This window comes from Cyanistes caeruleus, chromosome 2 (genome assembly GCF_971803275.1).
Source record: "Cyanistes caeruleus chromosome 2, bCyaCae1.hap1.1, whole genome shotgun sequence".
Lineage (NCBI taxonomy): Eukaryota > Metazoa > Chordata > Aves > Passeriformes > Paridae > Cyanistes > Cyanistes caeruleus.
Genome location: NC_141702.1, coordinates 40,741,034 through 40,759,607, shown reverse-complemented (window position 1 = coordinate 40,759,607; position 18,574 = coordinate 40,741,034). Strand labels below are relative to the sequence as shown.

Genomic DNA, 18,574 nt, shown 5'->3' with positions numbered 1-18,574 from the left:
AGAAAGCCCCACCATATAATGAGCTACCAGAGAGTGAAAGACGATATGCCCTCTTCACCGATAGTTCCTGCCGAATTGTAAGCACTAACCGGAAATAGAAAGCTACTGTATGGAGCCCCACACGACGAGTTGCACAAGCTACCGAGAGAGAAGGTGGATCGAGTCAAGTCGCAGAACTTAAAGCTGTCCAGCTGGCTTTAGATATTGCTGAAAGAGAAAAGTGGCCGAGGCTCTATCTCTACACTGACTCCTGGATGGTAGCTAATGCTCTGTGGAGATGGCTGGATCGATGGAGAAAAGCCAACTGGCAGCGCAGAGGGAAACCCATCTGAGCCGCTGAGATTTGGCAGGACATCGCCGCTCGAGTAGAGAAGCTGATCGTGAAAGTTCGACACGTGGATGCTCATGTACCCAAAAGTCGGGCTAATGAAGAGCACCGTAACAATGAGCAGGTGGATCGAGCTGCCAAGGTGAAAATATCACAAGTGAATCTGGACTGACAGCACAAGGGAGAATTATTTTTAGCTCGTTGGGCCCATGATGCCTCTGGTCATCAGGGACGAGATGCAACGTACCGATGGGCTCGTGAGCGAGGAGTGGACCTTACTATAGACAGCATCTCACAGGTTATCCACAACTGCGAGACCTGCGCTGCAATCAAACAGGCCAAGCGAGTAAAGCCTCTGTGGTACGGTGGAAGATGGTCCAAGTACAAGTATGGAGAAGCCTGGCAAATTGACTACATCACCCTTCCCCAAACCCGCCAAGGCAAGCGCTACGTGTTGACCATAGTGGAAGCAACCACTAGATAGCTAGAGACATACCCTGTGCCTCATGCTACTGCCCGGAACACCATCTTGAGCCTAGAAAAGCAAGTCCTTTAGAGACATAGCACCCCTGAAAAAATCGAGTCAGACAACGGGACACATTTCAAGAACAGCCTCGTAAGTACTTGGGCCAGAGAACATAGAATTGAATGGATCTATCATATCCCTTATCATGCACCAGCTACTGAGAAAGTTGAACGGTGCAATAGACTACTCAAGACTACCCTAAAAGCACTTAGTGGAGGAACCTTCAAAAATTAGGAAGTGAACTTAGCAAAGGCCACCTGGATGGTTAACACCAGAGGATCCATCAATCGAGCTGGTCCTGCCCAGTCTGAACCCTTGCACACGGTGGATGGAGATAAAGTCCCTGTGGTACACATGAGAGGTATGTTAAGAAAGACTGTTTAGATTAATCCCACCTCAGGCAAGAGCAAACCTATCCGTGGGATTGTCTTCGCTCAAGGACCTGGTTGCACTTGGTGGGTAATGCAGAAAGATGGGGAAACCCGATGTGTGCCACAAAGAGACCTCATTTTAAGTGAGAACTGTGTGTAAAGTTCCATTGTATATATATATATATATGTGTGTGTGTGTGTGTGGAGTTTAAAGAAGGTACTGATTTGGAATTATGTAGATGGTAATAGAATAAGGGGTGGATTATGTCCTGGGTTGCAGTATATTCTATCACCATCCTCATGTACTGTTGAAACCAGGTGAGGCAGTGCTCCCTGCCTCCCCCCCCCCCCCCCGGGCTACCTTCTGTTAATGGGCCCATCAGTGCCCTGCCCCATGACTCATAGATAACTTCCCCCTGTATTGTCCCCTGTTAATGGGCCCACCACTGCCTTGCTGCATGACTCAGAGATAACTTCCTCCTGGACTGTTTTCTGTTAATGGCTCATCAAGGCCTTATCTCATGACTCACCATCCCATTGTGAGATGCTCCTCCCCGAGGGAGGAGCCAAGCATTCCATACTGGATATAAGCTGAGAATTCGAACACCACAACAGCCCTTACCTACGGGACTTCCAGAGGACAGGAGCTACTGCTGAACTTTCAACTGAAGACCAGACCCCCTTTCTTCCAGAAGATCACGCTTCAACAAGACCACCTCATCTGGACGACTACCATCACCCTAACAGGGTTCCAGGCTGTATTCTGACTCTGTCAGTGTTTTTGATATTATTGCATTTATTCTTTTTATCATTTTCCTATTAAATTATAATTCTGACTTGCGATCTCTCACTGGTTTGATTTCAAACTAGTACAATGCAGTAATTTGTATTTCCTGACTGATCCCACTTCATAGCCAAAAGAGGCTGACTGAAGCAAGTATTGCTTTTGCAGTAAAATGCAAATCACAGAACCATTACAATGGTTTGGGTTGGATGAAACCTTAAAGATCATCTAGTTCAAATATCCCTGTCATAGTCAGGGACACCTTCCATTAGACCAGGTTGCTCAGAGCCTCATCCAACCTGACTATTTAAACCCATAGTTAAAAGAAGCCACCATTCCATTCACAAACAATGGTTTAACTTTCCCTCTAACATTAGCTCTTTTTAGCTGCTGGAAAGACTCAGCTCCAAGCTGAGACCTAGCTGGCTAAGCACTGACACCCTGGCTCTCGCTGCTGTCAGCCAAGCTTTAGGGAAGACACCCAGGAAGATCAGAATGCAACTCAGCTCCCTTCTGACAGACACCTGTGGGTGGCCAGCTTGCCTCGGCTGAAAGAAAGGCTTCAGTGCAAGAGCAGGAATGGGCAGTGGGGGATGTGCAGAAGGCACCATAAAGAAGTGTAGGGAATAAAAATGAAAGTAAAATTATTGCAGAGAAATAGGGAGTATGGGGACGTTTAAAGAATGGAAAAGCATCCAAATCCTCAGAAAACCAGACTCTCACCATGGTGGTGACTAAAACTAAACATTTTATTCCACCTTTTTGTGTTTCAGATCTAGGACTAGATTTAGTCTTTTAGTAAAAAGGCTTGAAACAAAATTTCAAAATCTATAAAAAACATATCTGTAGGTAGACAGTTTAGGGCCCAAAGTTAGATGCTGAATATTGCAACACTAGACTTTATTGCTGCTTGTTCAACTGAAATTTCACTTTCTTATACCTATTCATTTCACTTGTCTGGCAGCCACAACACGAGAAGTCTGCACTGACAAAGCAGACCTATCACTGACCAAATTTCTTACTGTTCAAAAAGCACACTGTACAAAACAAAGATTTTGTAATTTAAAGAGCAATTTTCAGAATGCAAGTTGGGGGAAATTTTCATGAAGACAACAGTCAAGCTTCAGTATTCTTCACTCACCCATATTCCAAATTAAAACCAAGAGTTTCTAAAATTTGAAAAAAATAGCACTGCAGCAAGAATACTTTTTTCTTCTTGTCCATCTTCTTGGGAATACTTCTGCCAAAACAGACTCAAACCTGTGATAGACACTGAAGCAGGAAAAACATCTGGCCATTTCCCTATTTTTTTGAAGGAGAATATAGGTCATTATTGGTAGCAAAGTTTCTTCCAGAAATAAGTGTACTAAATTCAGCAGGCACTCATCTCAGTTGCTGTTAAATTCATGACAAGCCAAAAGATGCAGGTGTCCTTTTCGTACCCATCATTTGCTGTACCTGCAAATGCCATCACAAAAGTGATGACAAAGAGACTGCTGTTCTGAGCACTCTCACATGATGTGGGTCAAGTATATAAAACTACTGGAGGCTACAAAGGCTGCTACAGAGGAACTCTCACACCTGTCACTCAGGTTCAATCACCTGAGGCTTTTTCATCTTGTAATTATGTATCCAGGCTGCTGTCAAGCACCAGACTCACGCCTCCACAAGAATTATGTCCAGAGTTTTCCTTTTGTCCCAGTGACTACAATTTTAATGCAGTCCATGACTATGTCATCTACAGGCCCCACTTCTTTTCTACATTTTCCATCTCTAAGAATATCCTTCCAGTCCAAATAAGATGAAGGCCAAAAGCATCATCATCCCCTGTCAGTTATCTGGCAAATTTCTGTCAAAAAGCTGGCTGTGGTGTTACACAGACAGTAACCTTTTTCCTTCTGTTCAAAAAACAAAGGTATTTTTCATTCTGATTATGAATTCTACAGCAGCTTACAGATAATACATAACAACTGATACAGCAAGACTAGCCCTGCATCTTTTTCTTGTAGAATTTTATATGTACTTACACAAAAGATGGCGGAGAATCAAATCTCTAGTGGAGCCCAAAGTAACTGGGAAAACAACGCGTGTTGCTTTATGTTGTCTGCATGTTTTCTATTGTATTACTCTTAAATCATAGCAGTTACAGGTAATTAGTAATTTCTAGTTTCTATTAACATTAAAAAACAACATCAAGAACAGCTCCCTTTTAACAATGGCACATTTCAACTAGCTTGCCCAGGATCCTTGTTTCTATGGCCTGGGCTTGACAGACTAAGAATACACCCAGCTGGTTTTCAAACCAACACTTTCAATAGTCTGGGGAAGGGCTGTGTGACTTGTCATAAAAACAGCTGCCTCTGTCTCCCCAACCAGCCAGGAATAAGCTGAAGAGAACAAAACCTTGAATGAAAACACCTCGACTTTTCATGCAAGGACAAAAGGTGGTCATTATGCATACCAGGAAGGTTCTTTTATAACTGGTAATTACATATAAATTGGAGAGTTATAATAAAAAAAAAATCATTTCTCTCTTCATTTATTTAAAATGTGATTTCTACAGCCATTATATAATTACTGGTATTTTTCAGTAATGTTATTAAGAACAAATGATCTAGTGTTTCTGAAAGAATCACAAAGATGTGAATACTGAAAGTTCCTTATTAGAACTGGTAGTCCAGCATGAAGTAAGTGGCAGGAAAAAGATCTCTTCATGGAAACTGCAAACTGAACTTTTTTTCAGTGTTGAAAAGGATTAATTTCTATCTTTCTACTATGAAGAAATAAATTATTCCTATAATCTCTGACACATTATTTCATGCTCTCAACTTTTCTCAGTTTCTCATTTGTTCAGAAAATGCCTGTGAATTACTGACCTCCATCAACAATCCTAAAATAAGACATAGAAAGATCACAAAAATTCTGAAAAGAACAAGAACAGATCCCTGCTGTCACTACTCATGAAATAAGTGTTATTCATGACACTTAGTCAAGCTCTCATTCCTGTGTACAATCTGAAATGTTTGAATATAAGCAACAGTAGCAACATATCAATGAAAGAGTATAAAAATAAAGAATAAACATATTTTAGGAGATACACAAATCTCCATGAACTACAGCCTAGACAGATTTTAGAGAGCAAACTTAGGTTATATGCTTCACCACAGTGCACAATTCTAGATCTCTTAGAGGCTGAAAATCAGTACTAAATATTGTTAATGTAGAAGAGTGATACGGGAGTGATACAGAGAACAAAGAAGAGAGGAAGACTTGTATTTCAAGGGAGAAGAACTGGAATCAAGTGCATAAATACCATTGTGTCATCGCCAAGTTCACCAGGAAATTTATTTATTTTAAGGCAAATTATTTTCCATTACTGGTACTGCTTCCATAAATGGATAAAAACAGCCAGAAAGCACAAGAAAAGCAGAAGTAAATATCCAATCCCCCAAGATGTTTTGTGATGGCAGAATGTAAAACAGCACACATCTCCTCAAGAGCCCTGAGGCTCTGATGTCCAGGGGATTCCTGCTGTCCTGAGCTACCCTGGGCCACAATAGCAGCAGAAGGCTCCAAACAAAAAAAGTAACATAACTCAAAATGTGGGAGAGCAGACAGAAACCCTTTCCAGTTCCAAAGGCAGTCCATCAAACTTGTGTCTCCTTTCTCTAGCCCATGCTGTCACACCAGATGTTTCTGCCTTCTGAGGGTTCTCTCCCAGCAGGAAGCTACAGGTTAGATCTGAGCTAATGGTAAGGAACAAAGGCATCAGTACTGAGATGAGGGGGTGGGCAAGATACCTAATTTTTAAGACAAGGTCATTTTTACTTTTTAAAAAACAATGCAGGTGATGGGGAGGCTTTTGTTATTCTAGAAAATGAACTTTTTTTAACACATTCACTCAACTTCTTGAAAATCTGCAACTTACTCCCCTGATGATGCAAAGAGTCTCTATCCTTAGCTGACTCAGATTACTAAAGTGGCTTCTTCCTGGCTAATTGTTAAATATCCTGGTTTAGCATAATTTTGTTACCTTGCTTTTTCTCTTGTGATTACACACAGTGTTAAATACTTCCTATGAAACTGTCACTTATTTGTAATGGCATCAAAAAGCTTGGAATAAAACTGTGTACATCTTAGTGATTTATTAGAATAGTTTTTAATCTTGTATTTTAAAACTCAAAGTAGCCATTTAAGTTTGTCTGTGACTATGTCCCCAGTATTTGCTGTAGGGCACAGAAGTTGCTCTTACAGATTTACATGTGTTAATCAGAAAAAAAATCACAATTTATTGATCAAATTCTGTGATACACTTGCTAGATATCACAAGTACGTTAGTACCTGAAAAAGTATTCACAGACCTCACAGATTCTTCAGTAAGACCTTTTCACTGGGTTCACACCAAACACAACACTAATTAACAAATAAATGTCTTTTTTTTTTTTGTTTGATCACAAAATACACCTTACTTACATGTCTGTTTTTGCACTGAAATATCTACCAGTCTTCTTTAGCAGGAATAAGCAATACCTGGTACTTACAGTTTGACAAAAGACATTTACCTGTGAGTAGAGCTGAGAGAGAGGGAGAGACAGAAGTTTTAGAAAAGTGAAGCCTGTATATAATAAAGTCATAATAAAAAAGAACCATGAAAGGTGGCAAATCATAAACAAAATAATGTGTATCTGAATATGAAGAATGGGATTAAGATGGGTCATTAAAAATTCCTAATTCTTGCTTTTGAGCACAACTGCCAGGCTTCAGCTTTAAGATGTGTGTTCAAAGGGAATCTTTGTTTGATCACTCCATTTCCTGTTTCAGTTTGTGCCCATTGACTCTTCTTGTACAGGCTTTGCCTTCTCCAGCCACTCCTCTTAGGCATATGGATGCATTGATCAGATCCTCCTGAGCCTTTTCTTCTTCAGGCTGAATAACCACAGCTCTTTTAGCCTTCACTATGCAATGTGTTCCACTTTCTTAATCATCTTCATAATCTTTCACTGGACTCATTCCAATAAGCCCCTGTCTCTCTTGCACTGGGCCTTCACCAAGGCTGAGTAAAGAGGAAGGATCACCTCGATGCTACTAATGCTCTGCCTGATCCAGCCCAGAAGGCTGTTGGCCATTTCACTGTGAGGGCACACTACTGGATCATGTCCGTTGTCTACCAGGAGCCCCAAGCCATTTCCTGTAAAACTGGTTTTCCAGACAGTTTGTCTCCAGTATGTAGTGATGCACAAGTCATTCCTTCACAGTGGCAGGAGATGACATTTAAGTTTTTTGAACTTAATGGGACTCCTTTCAGATTGTTTCTTGAGCCTGCCAAGGATCTTCACAACCATCTGAAGTCACTTGGTCTGTTCAGCCTGGAGCCTGAGAGGACACCTCATTGCAGTCTGCAACTTCCTTGTGAGAGAAAGAGGACGGGCAGACACTGACCTCTATTCTCTGGTAACCAGTGGAAGGACCCCAGGAAATGCCCTGAAGCTCTGTCAGGGGAGGTTTAGGTTGGACATCAGGAAAAGGTTCTTTCCCCAGAGGGTATTTGGGCAATGGCACAGGCTCCCCAGGGAAGTAGTCCTAGCACCAGCCTGACAGAGTTCAAGAAGTGTTTGGGCAATGCTCTCAGGCACATAGTGTGACTTTTGGGGATGGTTCTATGAAGGGTTGTGAGTTGGACTCCGTGATCCTCGAATGTCCCTTCTGATTCAGCTTATTCTGTGATTCTGTGGTTCAGGTATTTAATGAAAATGTTATTGATGAACATTATTGGCCTCCTCAGGCATATCCCTAGTGACTGGCCTCCAGCTGGACTTCAAGTTGCTTTCAAGACCAGCAGTTCAAATGGTTTTCCATTTATCTAGTTCATTCTTCATCAGTTCATCAATAAATATGTTGTAAGAGATGGTATAAGATGCCTTGCTGATCTCAAGATAAACAGCTGTGCAAGAAATTCTGTTCTTATTCTTTGTGATAGATTGGCATTTAAGAAAACAAAGAAAAACACCTAAGGAAGTTAAAACTGCTGGCCATTACTGAGAACTGACAGTAGTTTTGACCATTGAAAAGCAAGATCAACCTGTGAACATCACCTTGAGACCTAAGCCCAAAAATTTCTTTGTCTCTTTGGTTTCTAGCTTTGAAAGGTAACAGAGCTCCAGCTGGCCCTTCGTCCCCCGCCCAGGCCATACTCACATTCTTCTATGATCAGACACAGCTCCACTGCATGTACCACATCTCCAAAGCCACGAGCACCCTGGCCTGAATGACCATGCACTGATTCTGTTGTGTGCAGGATGCTGGACTGGATAGCCTCTTGAATGATGACATGTTTTGTTATGGCAGAAACAGCTGAACAGCTCCTACCAAGAGGACCCAGGGCTAGGCTCTTCCTGCTGTGGAAAGGAGCTGGGATGGGAGACATAGGGAGCCACCATGAAGGATCAAGCTTGCTTCTCCTGTTGGAAAAAAGGAGGACAGGAGAGAGGAGGGCAGTGAATGCTGCTGTTGGGAGGGTCGTTTCCACATTCAGCACTGAGATACTGCACCAGCCTGGCTTGCCCTGGCTCAACAGCCACTACACCAAGGATGGCAGCCCCTCATAACAGCCTCACCAGCCAGATGCTCTGGGTGAGCCCCCTGATACTGTGAGCTCCTTCCCAACTGCTAAAGAACATTTCCTGGTGGTCAGATTGAGAGGAAAGCCAGAGGGTAAATCTAGAAGGAAACAAGCAGAAAGAGGCAAACCATGCAGACTTAGCAGTTTGCAAGAGTTGGAGTTTTCCATACTTGTCAATTATTTGCTCAGAGATGCTAGACTTTCAATAGCCTACAGCACAGTGGGGAGATAAAGCAGTTATTAGATTGTGCTAAAGAAACTCAAAGAACATGAGAACATAAAAAAAAAAAACTTTAAAAGGCAAGATTTTTTTTTTCCTAATAAGTCTCAAACTGGTGATTTCTTGTTTTCATTTAACAAGGCTGAGATTGTTGAGTCAGACATGCAGTATTATAGTGGCTATGGCAACATTCACTCAGAATCCACTTATAATAAGAAACACAAAATTGAAAAAGTAGCTCTTAGAGGATCCTCATCTAGATTTCTAAAGGTTGCAACCTGGTTGAACCAGAGCAGAAGTTTTAAAGGGATTATAAATAATGGCATGGGAAATTGAAAAGCAAAAGCAGAGAAAATATTACCTTGAGAAGTCCATAAATTGCAAAAACAAGTGGCTGGTGAGCAAATTAAGTATCTGATATAAAGATGAAAGTCAACATGACTAAGTCAAGTTGAACACAAACAGGTAAAACTGAGAAGTTAATAAATTAAGAAGTCAAGAAATCACTTCTTACTGTGGTAAAGATAAAATCTCAAAAAGATAACATTTTTGAGAGTTTTGGGAAATGGAGCACTTAGTCACTTAGTTGCATACTGAAAATATATCCGATATTAAGTCCTGTTGGTCACTGCGGTGCTTCAACACCAACCAGAAATTAAACTCCAAGAAAGCCACTCCCTTCCCTTGCTCCTTCTGGTAAGAGAGGGACAAAAGCAGAGACTATGGGTTGAGGTAACAATTTACTGAAAGCAAAAGGCAATTAAGAAACACACAGTAACAGCAGCAATATTAATAACCAATATTAATAACAGAAAAAGAAGGTGTTATACCTGTGGAAAGGTGTTCACCATCTCAACTTAGCTCCACATGGATGATACTTTCCTTTCAGCACCACATCCTGTAGCTGTGTCTGAGAAAAATGGGAGAGAATAAGTGGAGGCAGAAAAGGATGGAGTTTGCAGGGCCAGTGCTGACAGCTTTCCCACTGGAGAGAGCGAGGCAAAAAATGACACACTTCCAGCAGAGTTCTTACCTTTTCTTCCCAAAACCGTGCCCCCCACAGAGGATGTGCCCGGTACAGGACAACAACTTAGCCACGCCCATATGGCACTAAGCTCTGCCCCCTCTCTGCAACCAGGAAAATCACTTCAGTATTGTTGGGAGGTTGTCCATTTGAGTTGTCCGTGGAAATGCCTCCATGGCTGCATCATCCGCCTCTATCCACACTGCACAGCACTTTTGGAGGCTCTCAGTCATGTCTGTACTGTCTCAAACACATCTCACCTGTCCTGTAAGGTCTTACTGCACACTTGGCAAGTCTCCTCCTGGGGTCTCAGTAGTCATTGCTGCACTATGTGCATCCTTCACAGCCTATATAACATGCGATTACTTTTTATCATAAACCAGGGGCTAGGAAAGAGGGCACTGGAAACAGGAGAGATCAGTGGTTTAACAGATCAGTGGAGCCTTTTCGGTGCTCTCCCCACATGTTGAATTATTGAAAAGATATACGGAGCAGTGAAGATTGCTCTATAGGACCGGCTCATCCCAACAGAGGGGGCTCCTGCAGGGATGAGGCACACTGTCACATCTCATAGCGTTCATTTGTCATCTCTCCAGCATGTGTCCTTAAGCCTGGGCTCCCTCTCCTTGGAGGAAGCCCGAAAGCCTGGCTCCACATCAGTAGTGCTCGCTGTTACCCAGGGACATGGCCAAGGCTGGTGGGGAATCAGGGGCCTTCTCTGATTAGTGTATGTTTGGTTGAATCCTGAAGCTAAGGTCCTTCCCCAGGGCACTGATTCCAGGGACAAGACACATGTCAACACATACAACATATTTTATTTTTGCCAGAAACCTCTACTGCAGTCTGATATCATAATTCTTACTCAAAGAGATCATGGGCAGAGAGCAGGCCCTGTTAATACCTCCTTAATACCCCATGATTATCTAATTCATTTCATGGAGGGTGATCTGCCTCTCAGTTTCAAACACCCTGAAGTCAGCCACTTACAGAGCTGGGCTTAGTCCACTGAGCTGAGGACAGGAGACTCAGGGAAATACAGCAATATCTGGGGATCTGTCTCAAAGGAAACAAATCCCACAAAAGCCGTATCTCTTCTTCTCAGCTGTTAAAACCTAAGGACTAATTGGCTAGGCAGACAGGGAAATAAAAGCTGTTAAAACAATCTCAGTCAAGCTACCCCATTACACAAAATAAAACCTGAAAAAAATCATTTTCCTCCAACTTTTCCTAGGAACTTTACAATGTTTTCTCTAGAAGAATCCCCAAAGGAGGATGACTAGCTCTTACAGGGGCAAGCAAGAATGGGCACAAAGAAAGCTTGGAGCTGCAGAAGGGCAGAACTGAAAATTAATTATTCAAGCATATTGTGCTCCATTATTGCACACATCCTAAGACACCTTCCTGAATGGGCTAATTTTGAAGACATCTGAGAATACCAGAATTATAACAAAAAAGTTGTTATGGCAGTCACGTTTGCAATGAAATTCTTCTGGGTATATAACAATTTTTTGGAAACAAGATTAAGATTGTTTAAACAGTGTTTAGGAAATCTGAAGATCTTATCCTAGACCAGAGCAAAATACGTGATACTGATGTCATTGGACATTCTGGAATGTTTTGCAATAAAAAATGTAGAAAGATATCACCTTGTATGGAAAAAAAAAAAAAAAAAATGGCCTTAAAAATGGTTTAGAAATAGATGGAAGGGGGGAAAGTGCAACTTGACTTCAGGTAAGTCAGTCTATGTATTAGCTAAGCAAAGGACCCAAAATCTATATATCCTTCCTGTCAGGACTTGACTCAGTAACTCAAGTGAGGACTACAAAGCAGTTTGATTTCCTCAAAAGAGCTAACTCCACTGAATAGCTAGGTCAACTTAAACTTTTACTAAAGAGCTAAAGCTTGAGTTAAATTCTACTAACTCAGGTTGAGAGTGCAAAAGCACTAATTCTGCTAAGAGGGGCCTGAAGTAAACTGTCAGTGATTTCTGTTTAAGATTTCAGAAAGCTTTCACATGTGAATCCAGGATCTAATCATATGGTGCTATAACTCTTCAACAACATCTGCACCAACTAACTTTAGCTCAACATCATTACTGGTTATTTTTCTCATAAGTTTCTTTTCTTCTCCTTTAGTCAGCTTCTGTGACACCTTCCTTGTTTCCAAAGGCCAATCCTCTGACAAGAACTTGGTCAGGGTGTAAGGTGATTTCCATTATTAACAATATGATATGGTCCAGCATGAGTATGTTGCACAGTTAAGCACTTTTTATGTTACCAAGTAGAGCTGTTACTTACATATAATCCAGTCTCAATATTCAGGCAAGTTTCATACAGAGCACACATGTTATTCTTGTATGATTTCTTTGTTTTTACACTTTAATCTTCTTCAACAGGGAAAACAAGATGTTTGTGGTCCCACAAAGCAACTTGCAAAATTTTTTAGATATATTATTACCAGAAAAGAAATCAGAGGTGAGAAGTAGGAAAAGGAGTAGGTTTGAGCCAGACAAGGCAGGCGAGAAATGGGCTAGAAGATGGGAGAAAAAAGGCAGATGGGAACTAATTTGTGCAAGACCTTGAAGCAAAGAATCTGAACTCTATGTGGGAAGCTTTAATACAGGAGATTTTTTCCATAAACATTCAAACTGAGGCAACAATATTTAAAAGCCTTAATAAGATGAATTTGGGTAACACTTTAATTGTCTTTCTGAGAAAATTACTCTGGCAATCCAAGACTCTGGACTATTTTTCATATTGTTTTCCCCATCTGTGGAGTCACTAAATAATTATGCCATTATTGTGTTTGAAGCCTCACTTATTAGGAATTGCAGCAACACCTGGTTATACTGACACTAGCTATGGTTTAGTGATGAAACTTCCTGCAGTTGCTTTAGTAACCACTTCTAGTGAAGGATAGGTAGGATTAAACATTCTCTCACTCTTTTGGAAACTCATTAGTCTCTATATTACTAATGTATTAATTCTTCATACTTACCAATGTACTGACTTCAGGACCTGACTTCTGATGTGACATTTGAGAATGTCTTAGTGAATACATAGTAGTTTTCCTCTGTGTTTGAGCATGCTTTTTTCCTTTGTTGAACTTCTAATCAGCACCTGAAGGATCCCAAAAGGGTATTTCTCCAGTCCAGGAAAAGCCTCTGGAAAGGCTACAATGACATTGCCTCTTTCATCCTCAAGGTCTTGGATGAGACAACTAAGCTCTAACTTTGCATATTTCTTGATCTATCACTTCCTAAAGGAGAAGTCAAGATCTAAACTAACAGACTCTATCAAAGGTTCCCACTGTCAAGGGACAAAACAGCCTATTTTGCATACTGTTGCATCTGGAATTTTCCAAAGAGCCCTGAAAACTTAGACACCAAATGTCCATTGTAATCCCTCAAAAGTGACACACCGAGCTCCTTGAGTAATGCTCCAGCCAACAAATCCAGTTATGCTGAGGTACAGGTGATGTGACTGGAGCTGTCTGTACTCTGACAATGGCTCACACTGGATGGGGGCAGGAGAGCACAAGGGCAGGATAACATTAGAAGCCATGTGGCATTCTGTGCTTTGATAGTTGTGCACTGACACTTCTGCAGCTCTTACCTCTGGCAGCTTTAGATGCCAGCTGCAGATAGGCACTCTAGGTGAGCCCAAAGACCTATTGGGGGACCGACTAAGTGCAGGTCTGTACATGCACCCTTCTGTAGATGTTTGTCTTTTCAGTAGCACAGCTTACCTGCTACGATTAAGTCCAGGAGCACTAACACACAGACCTGGACTGGGAAAACTGCCAGACTTTTGGGATGATGCTGACAGTATAGGCTCTAGTACAAAAGATAAATTAAGTTTGTTTAAACTCCTATTATCTCTACTCTACCTATTCTTTAGCTGAAAGGTACCTTTTAGAACTGAGTGTAATTCTGTCATTCATGTGCTTGTAAGGTTTGACATCTTTCATAAGCATAATAGCAATTCTGAAAGTCTTGGAAGGGTGCAGAGAAGACATCAGGAAAAGCATGCACACCACAGAAGACTGTGCCAAAACAAATGAGTTTATAAAGATCAGTTTGCTATGTAGTCTATCCAAACATTGTACATGCCATGTCTTTCACCGTATATTCTTCAGACTATAAATAAATCAAATTGACATATATTCACAATCTAGCACCATCTGCTGCGTAAAGGAAGAAGGCATTTTAAAAGCAAAGGATCTGTTTGTTTTCTTACATGATACATCTTAATCAGTGAAATGTATTCCTTGTTTTATAAATGTGCAGCTTGACTTTAAATATGACAAGCATTTTACAAGAACCATTTGAGGAAATCCTTCTAACTATGGATTCTCATTTGCTATTAGTTTCTGTGCCACATTAAAATTTCTTTATTTACAAAGCATTAAGCTGAGAGCAAGAAGCAGGAAGGTCTTATCTGAAGTGTAGTGAATCAGACCTTTATGGAAGAGATGCATATAATCAGAGATAAGGATTATGGTTTTTATATAAATTCTTCTCATTTAAGACGAATATTGAATGTAATATTTGAGACAAATAATTGTCTGCATCATTGTGAATGGTTTTATTTTGCTAATTGTATTTTTCAACTGTTTTTTATATCCCTTTACAACAGGTTTGGTTTTTGTTTTTTTTTTTTCATTAGCTATGACAAAAGCAGGAGCTATAATTCCCAACAAATTTCATTCAGGAACAAAAAGTTATACATTTATTTCCCATTTATTTATTTATTAAAAAATATGTATCCTTCTGAAATTCTAAGATTCTCTATTTTTAAACGTTTTGGAAGATCATGGCAAAGCATAGAGGCATATTCTAAAACTTATACAGGCTAACTCAAGAAATTATGCTTAAGCCACTTTGTTGCCTCACATGAAACTAAAATTAACTAGTTCAGGAACTTAACTCTCCTTCACTTTTTCAATAATTAAGCTTCCTTTTTGATATTAGCATACAATGTTACAGAACCACTGAAATAATAGAACAAACTTGTTTACAATTTAGATGTCTTAGACTAAAGCAGTGAAAAATTGTTTTGCTTCCTCCCTCTGCTTTGTCCAAAAGGTATTATTCTTAGCTAGCTGACTGTCAGCAACACAAAATAAAGGGATGTTAAACTAAGTTTTTGCTTTATAAACAGAAAAAGAAAAAAAAATAGACCATAAAATTTCAGTGTGTTGTTGCAGTGAATTCTGGCCTGCACAAAGCTGAAGTAGTTTTCCTTATGGGCACTGACAAAGACAACTGTCACTGTGGGCCATAGGGTGCTGTGAGCTACAACCAGAATCCTGCCTCATCTCAGACCAGAGGCTGAAGGTCCCTACAGTCCTTTGTTTCCATCAAAAAATGTCAGTTTTGCTTTTTTCTACAAGGAGGGAGGAGCTCTCTGGAGAAATAACAGAGAGAAAAAACTGGAGACCAACCATCAGCTGTGTAGCTACTCCAATGCAATTCCAAGTTGTTGCTTAGCTGCAAATGTGCATTCCCAACAGGACTCTTTAGCCCCGTGCTGTAGCTAGCAGGCTCTTTAGTGGAGTACCTCTGAGAACCCGAGTGTTCAGCCTCTTTGACTTAGCAAGTATACTAAAAAATACACTGTCTGCTTTTTTGGTGAGCTACTCATAGCTTAGACTACTGAAAAACAGGTAAGCACAAGTCATACACAGAAAAATAGGACTCAGAGCCGAAACATATTTTTAGTCCTCCAGTTTTCTGAACAGAGAAAAAAAAAATTGTTCATGCTGTAAGAGTCAGTCATATGCTCCAAAACTAAAATACAGGCCTCTGCTGCTCTGACTCAGTAGCAAGTTTTAAAAACTATAAATGAGTATAAGGACTTCACCTCTTCCCATTCTTCCTAAAGTTTTCTCACTGAAACTGCTTAGCCATCAGCAATGAAATTGAAGTGATGCAAACAGCAGAACAGTGGTGAATTTTTCCTTAGCACTCTGAACCTCACTTTACTGATGTTGTCTTTTTAAATCACACTTACTCCATTTCAGATCAGGACTTCAAACTATCTGCTACTAAACCACTCTCTTTAGAAGCAAGCAGTCTACAATGTCTAAAAAAATAAATTCAAGACTTTCACTACCCTTGAAACAGGATAATACATTCCAAACAGAACAGATTAAAAAAATCAAAATTTAAACGTCAAAAAGACACACTCATATGCAAATCTACATAAAAAGACTATGAACTTTGCTCATAGCTTCCCATAACATTTCAGAATATAAGCTCTAAACACAGATAAATACACACCTCAGTTCTAGTGATCTGTTCCTTCAGCTACAGCTTTTTTCAGTTGTTAAGAAACTTTCTCCTGTTTCTTGTAAAATACAAGTTTATAGCATAACATATGCTGAAGGGAATCATTCCTCATTGGATTGACTTTGAATATACCTGAAAGCGTTTTCGTTGCTTGTAGATTTTATCTGATATGGTCCAATGAACTTCAGTGAGCTTGAACATGACCTTGACATGTTGAACTTTACCTTCAGGTGAAAATTCAGAAAGTAACTGCTCACAGTCAAGTGCAGAATTACTCTTTTCAGACAGAATCCTTGATCTTCACCATTCCCTGACCTGAAGCCAAGGGCAGTTAGATTTTCTCCCATCCTCGTGTCTCCTTGGCACACAGGAAATATGAATCCAAGCCTTGCTGCTCACTTCATCAGATGCAGGTGTGGGGATTCTTTTTTTATATTAAAAAACATGTACAGCTTACAAACACTGACTATTTCAGAATGTACTTCCAAGCACATAACTTCTAGTGGAAAAAAAATAAAATAAAACATTTTTAAAATATTTATTATTTTATTTAATTTAATATTTAAAATATTTCCCTGGAAATATTTCCAGCATGAATGTACCCACACAAACTCATAGATTTTTCTGGATCACTAAGTCATTTCTTTGCAACACCAGAGTTGCAGCCATGGAAAGGGGCCCTGAAGAACGCATGTGTTTTCATACCTACAGCAGAGCTTTCTGATCAGATCACGTGTGTGCATGTGTGTGGATTTAAAATATGAGTTTAATACAAAAATCTTTGAAAATATATTCCACTAAGTGTATAGAACCATTTCCTTGTTTAAAGTGATCAAGCCCTCCCTAAGTATTGCACTATGAAGAAGTTCAAAATCTAATCTCACTTGCATTACAGCTGACTATATCTATCCCACTTAGATGTCAAGGTGCCTGGCAGATTTTTAATCAGTCCCACTAACTTCACTGGGGAAAGCAAGTGTTCAACACCTTTACAAAATCAGGTAATTTTAGGGGTTGTTTAAAGCTGTAAACTCAGGACTGTATTCAAACCCATTCAGCAAGTTTAGAGGAGTAAGATCTAGACCCCTGGTCTGTAAGACCCTGCCCTACAGCTTGGTCATTCACAGCACCATTCATCTCCCATGTGCATCCTCAGGCAATGGATTCAACAGTAACTACAGCATTAACTAGTAAGATATATGACAGAGTTTTGTGCCAAAACCACAAAAAAAAAAAATGAAAAACTGGCTGAAAACTGAAATTACCTTCAAGATCCTTACAACCTACTTTTTTTGCAATTCTTTGCACCCCCTGCCAGATGCATCCAGATTTCTTGATAGTGATTCTATGGAAAGGGTAATAAAGGAGGAGCCAATAATCATCAAAACTGCTTCCCAAATTTAGAAAATGGTATGTTACTGAAATCAATTGCTTTTACAAGGATAGCTGAGGTTGGATGTGAATCTTTGGAAACCAAAAGACCAGTTTGCAAAATGCCTAGACTAGTTTCTGATAATGTCCAAAAGCCATCTCAATTTATTTATTCTTCTTGGCTCTTGACTTCCAACAAGCAAATAACATTCTATTCTTCACTCACAAAATACAGCCGTCATTCCCTGTTCGACTTGACTCAAAAAACCTGAGTCCTCTCACAGAAAATAAAATACAGAAATCTTGTCATTTAATGCGTATGGCCCTTGACTAAACTAGCATCTCAATGAGTAATATTTTAAAGGAGTTAGTCTTTCTTCCGTCACAATTCTTTCTGCCTACGCTTTCCACATTTTGTCCTGCAAATATGGTTAATTATGTTCTTTATTATAAAAATGCAGAGGACATATCTGCTTTACTGCAGCTACCAAATTCAGAAGGCAAAACCTGTGGGTTTGTTTTTGTTTTTTCCCTAGCTTCAAATGGTAGCCAGCCAGAAGCAATGGTAGACCTAGAGACGCTAAGAACACAAAAACCCGCGGGTATTGCGCCCAGGCTGGCTCTGCCATCAGCTCCGCACCTACCCTACGACCTGAAGTTTTCTCACCTCCCTCCAGACACAAATTTGTCCGCAGGGAAACCGAAGGACGCGGGAACCTCCATGGCCGGCACATGACTTAATGAGCCCGGGAGCTGGGCCCCCACAGAGCCCCCACAGAGCCCACACGGAGCCGCTTCCCACATCCCCAGGACACTCCGCACCCTTCCCGCCGCCGCCCTCAGCGCAGCCGCCGCGGGGCGGGGCCGCGCCGCGCGGACCGGCCAATAGGAGCGCGGGTCGCCGCGGGGCTCAGCCAATCAGCGCCGGCGCTGGCAGCGCGGGCCGGGGCTGAGGGAGGGAGCGGTGTGGGCGGCGGCCGGGACGCTCAGCCCGCCCCGCGCCCCGAGCAGCGGGAGAGCAGCGGGAGCCGGAGCCCTC

General features: G+C 40.9%; 1 long non-coding RNA gene across 2 annotated transcripts; it reads right to left on the bottom strand.

Moving 5' to 3' along the window:
* Positions 1-14,434: 14,434 nt before the first annotated feature.
* On the bottom strand, positions 14,435-18,395 carry LOC147654747 (uncharacterized). 2 transcript variants are annotated; one of them, XR_015283055.1, is made up of 2 exons: positions 18,180-18,395; positions 14,435-16,663 (listed from the first exon to the last, which is right to left on the bottom strand). It is a non-coding gene; the product is annotated as an uncharacterized LOC147654747 (long non-coding RNA). The 2 variants fall into 2 exon arrangements; XR_015283056.1 differs by having other exon boundaries at positions 18,203-18,395.
* Between the last annotated feature and the right edge of the window lie 179 nt (positions 18,396-18,574).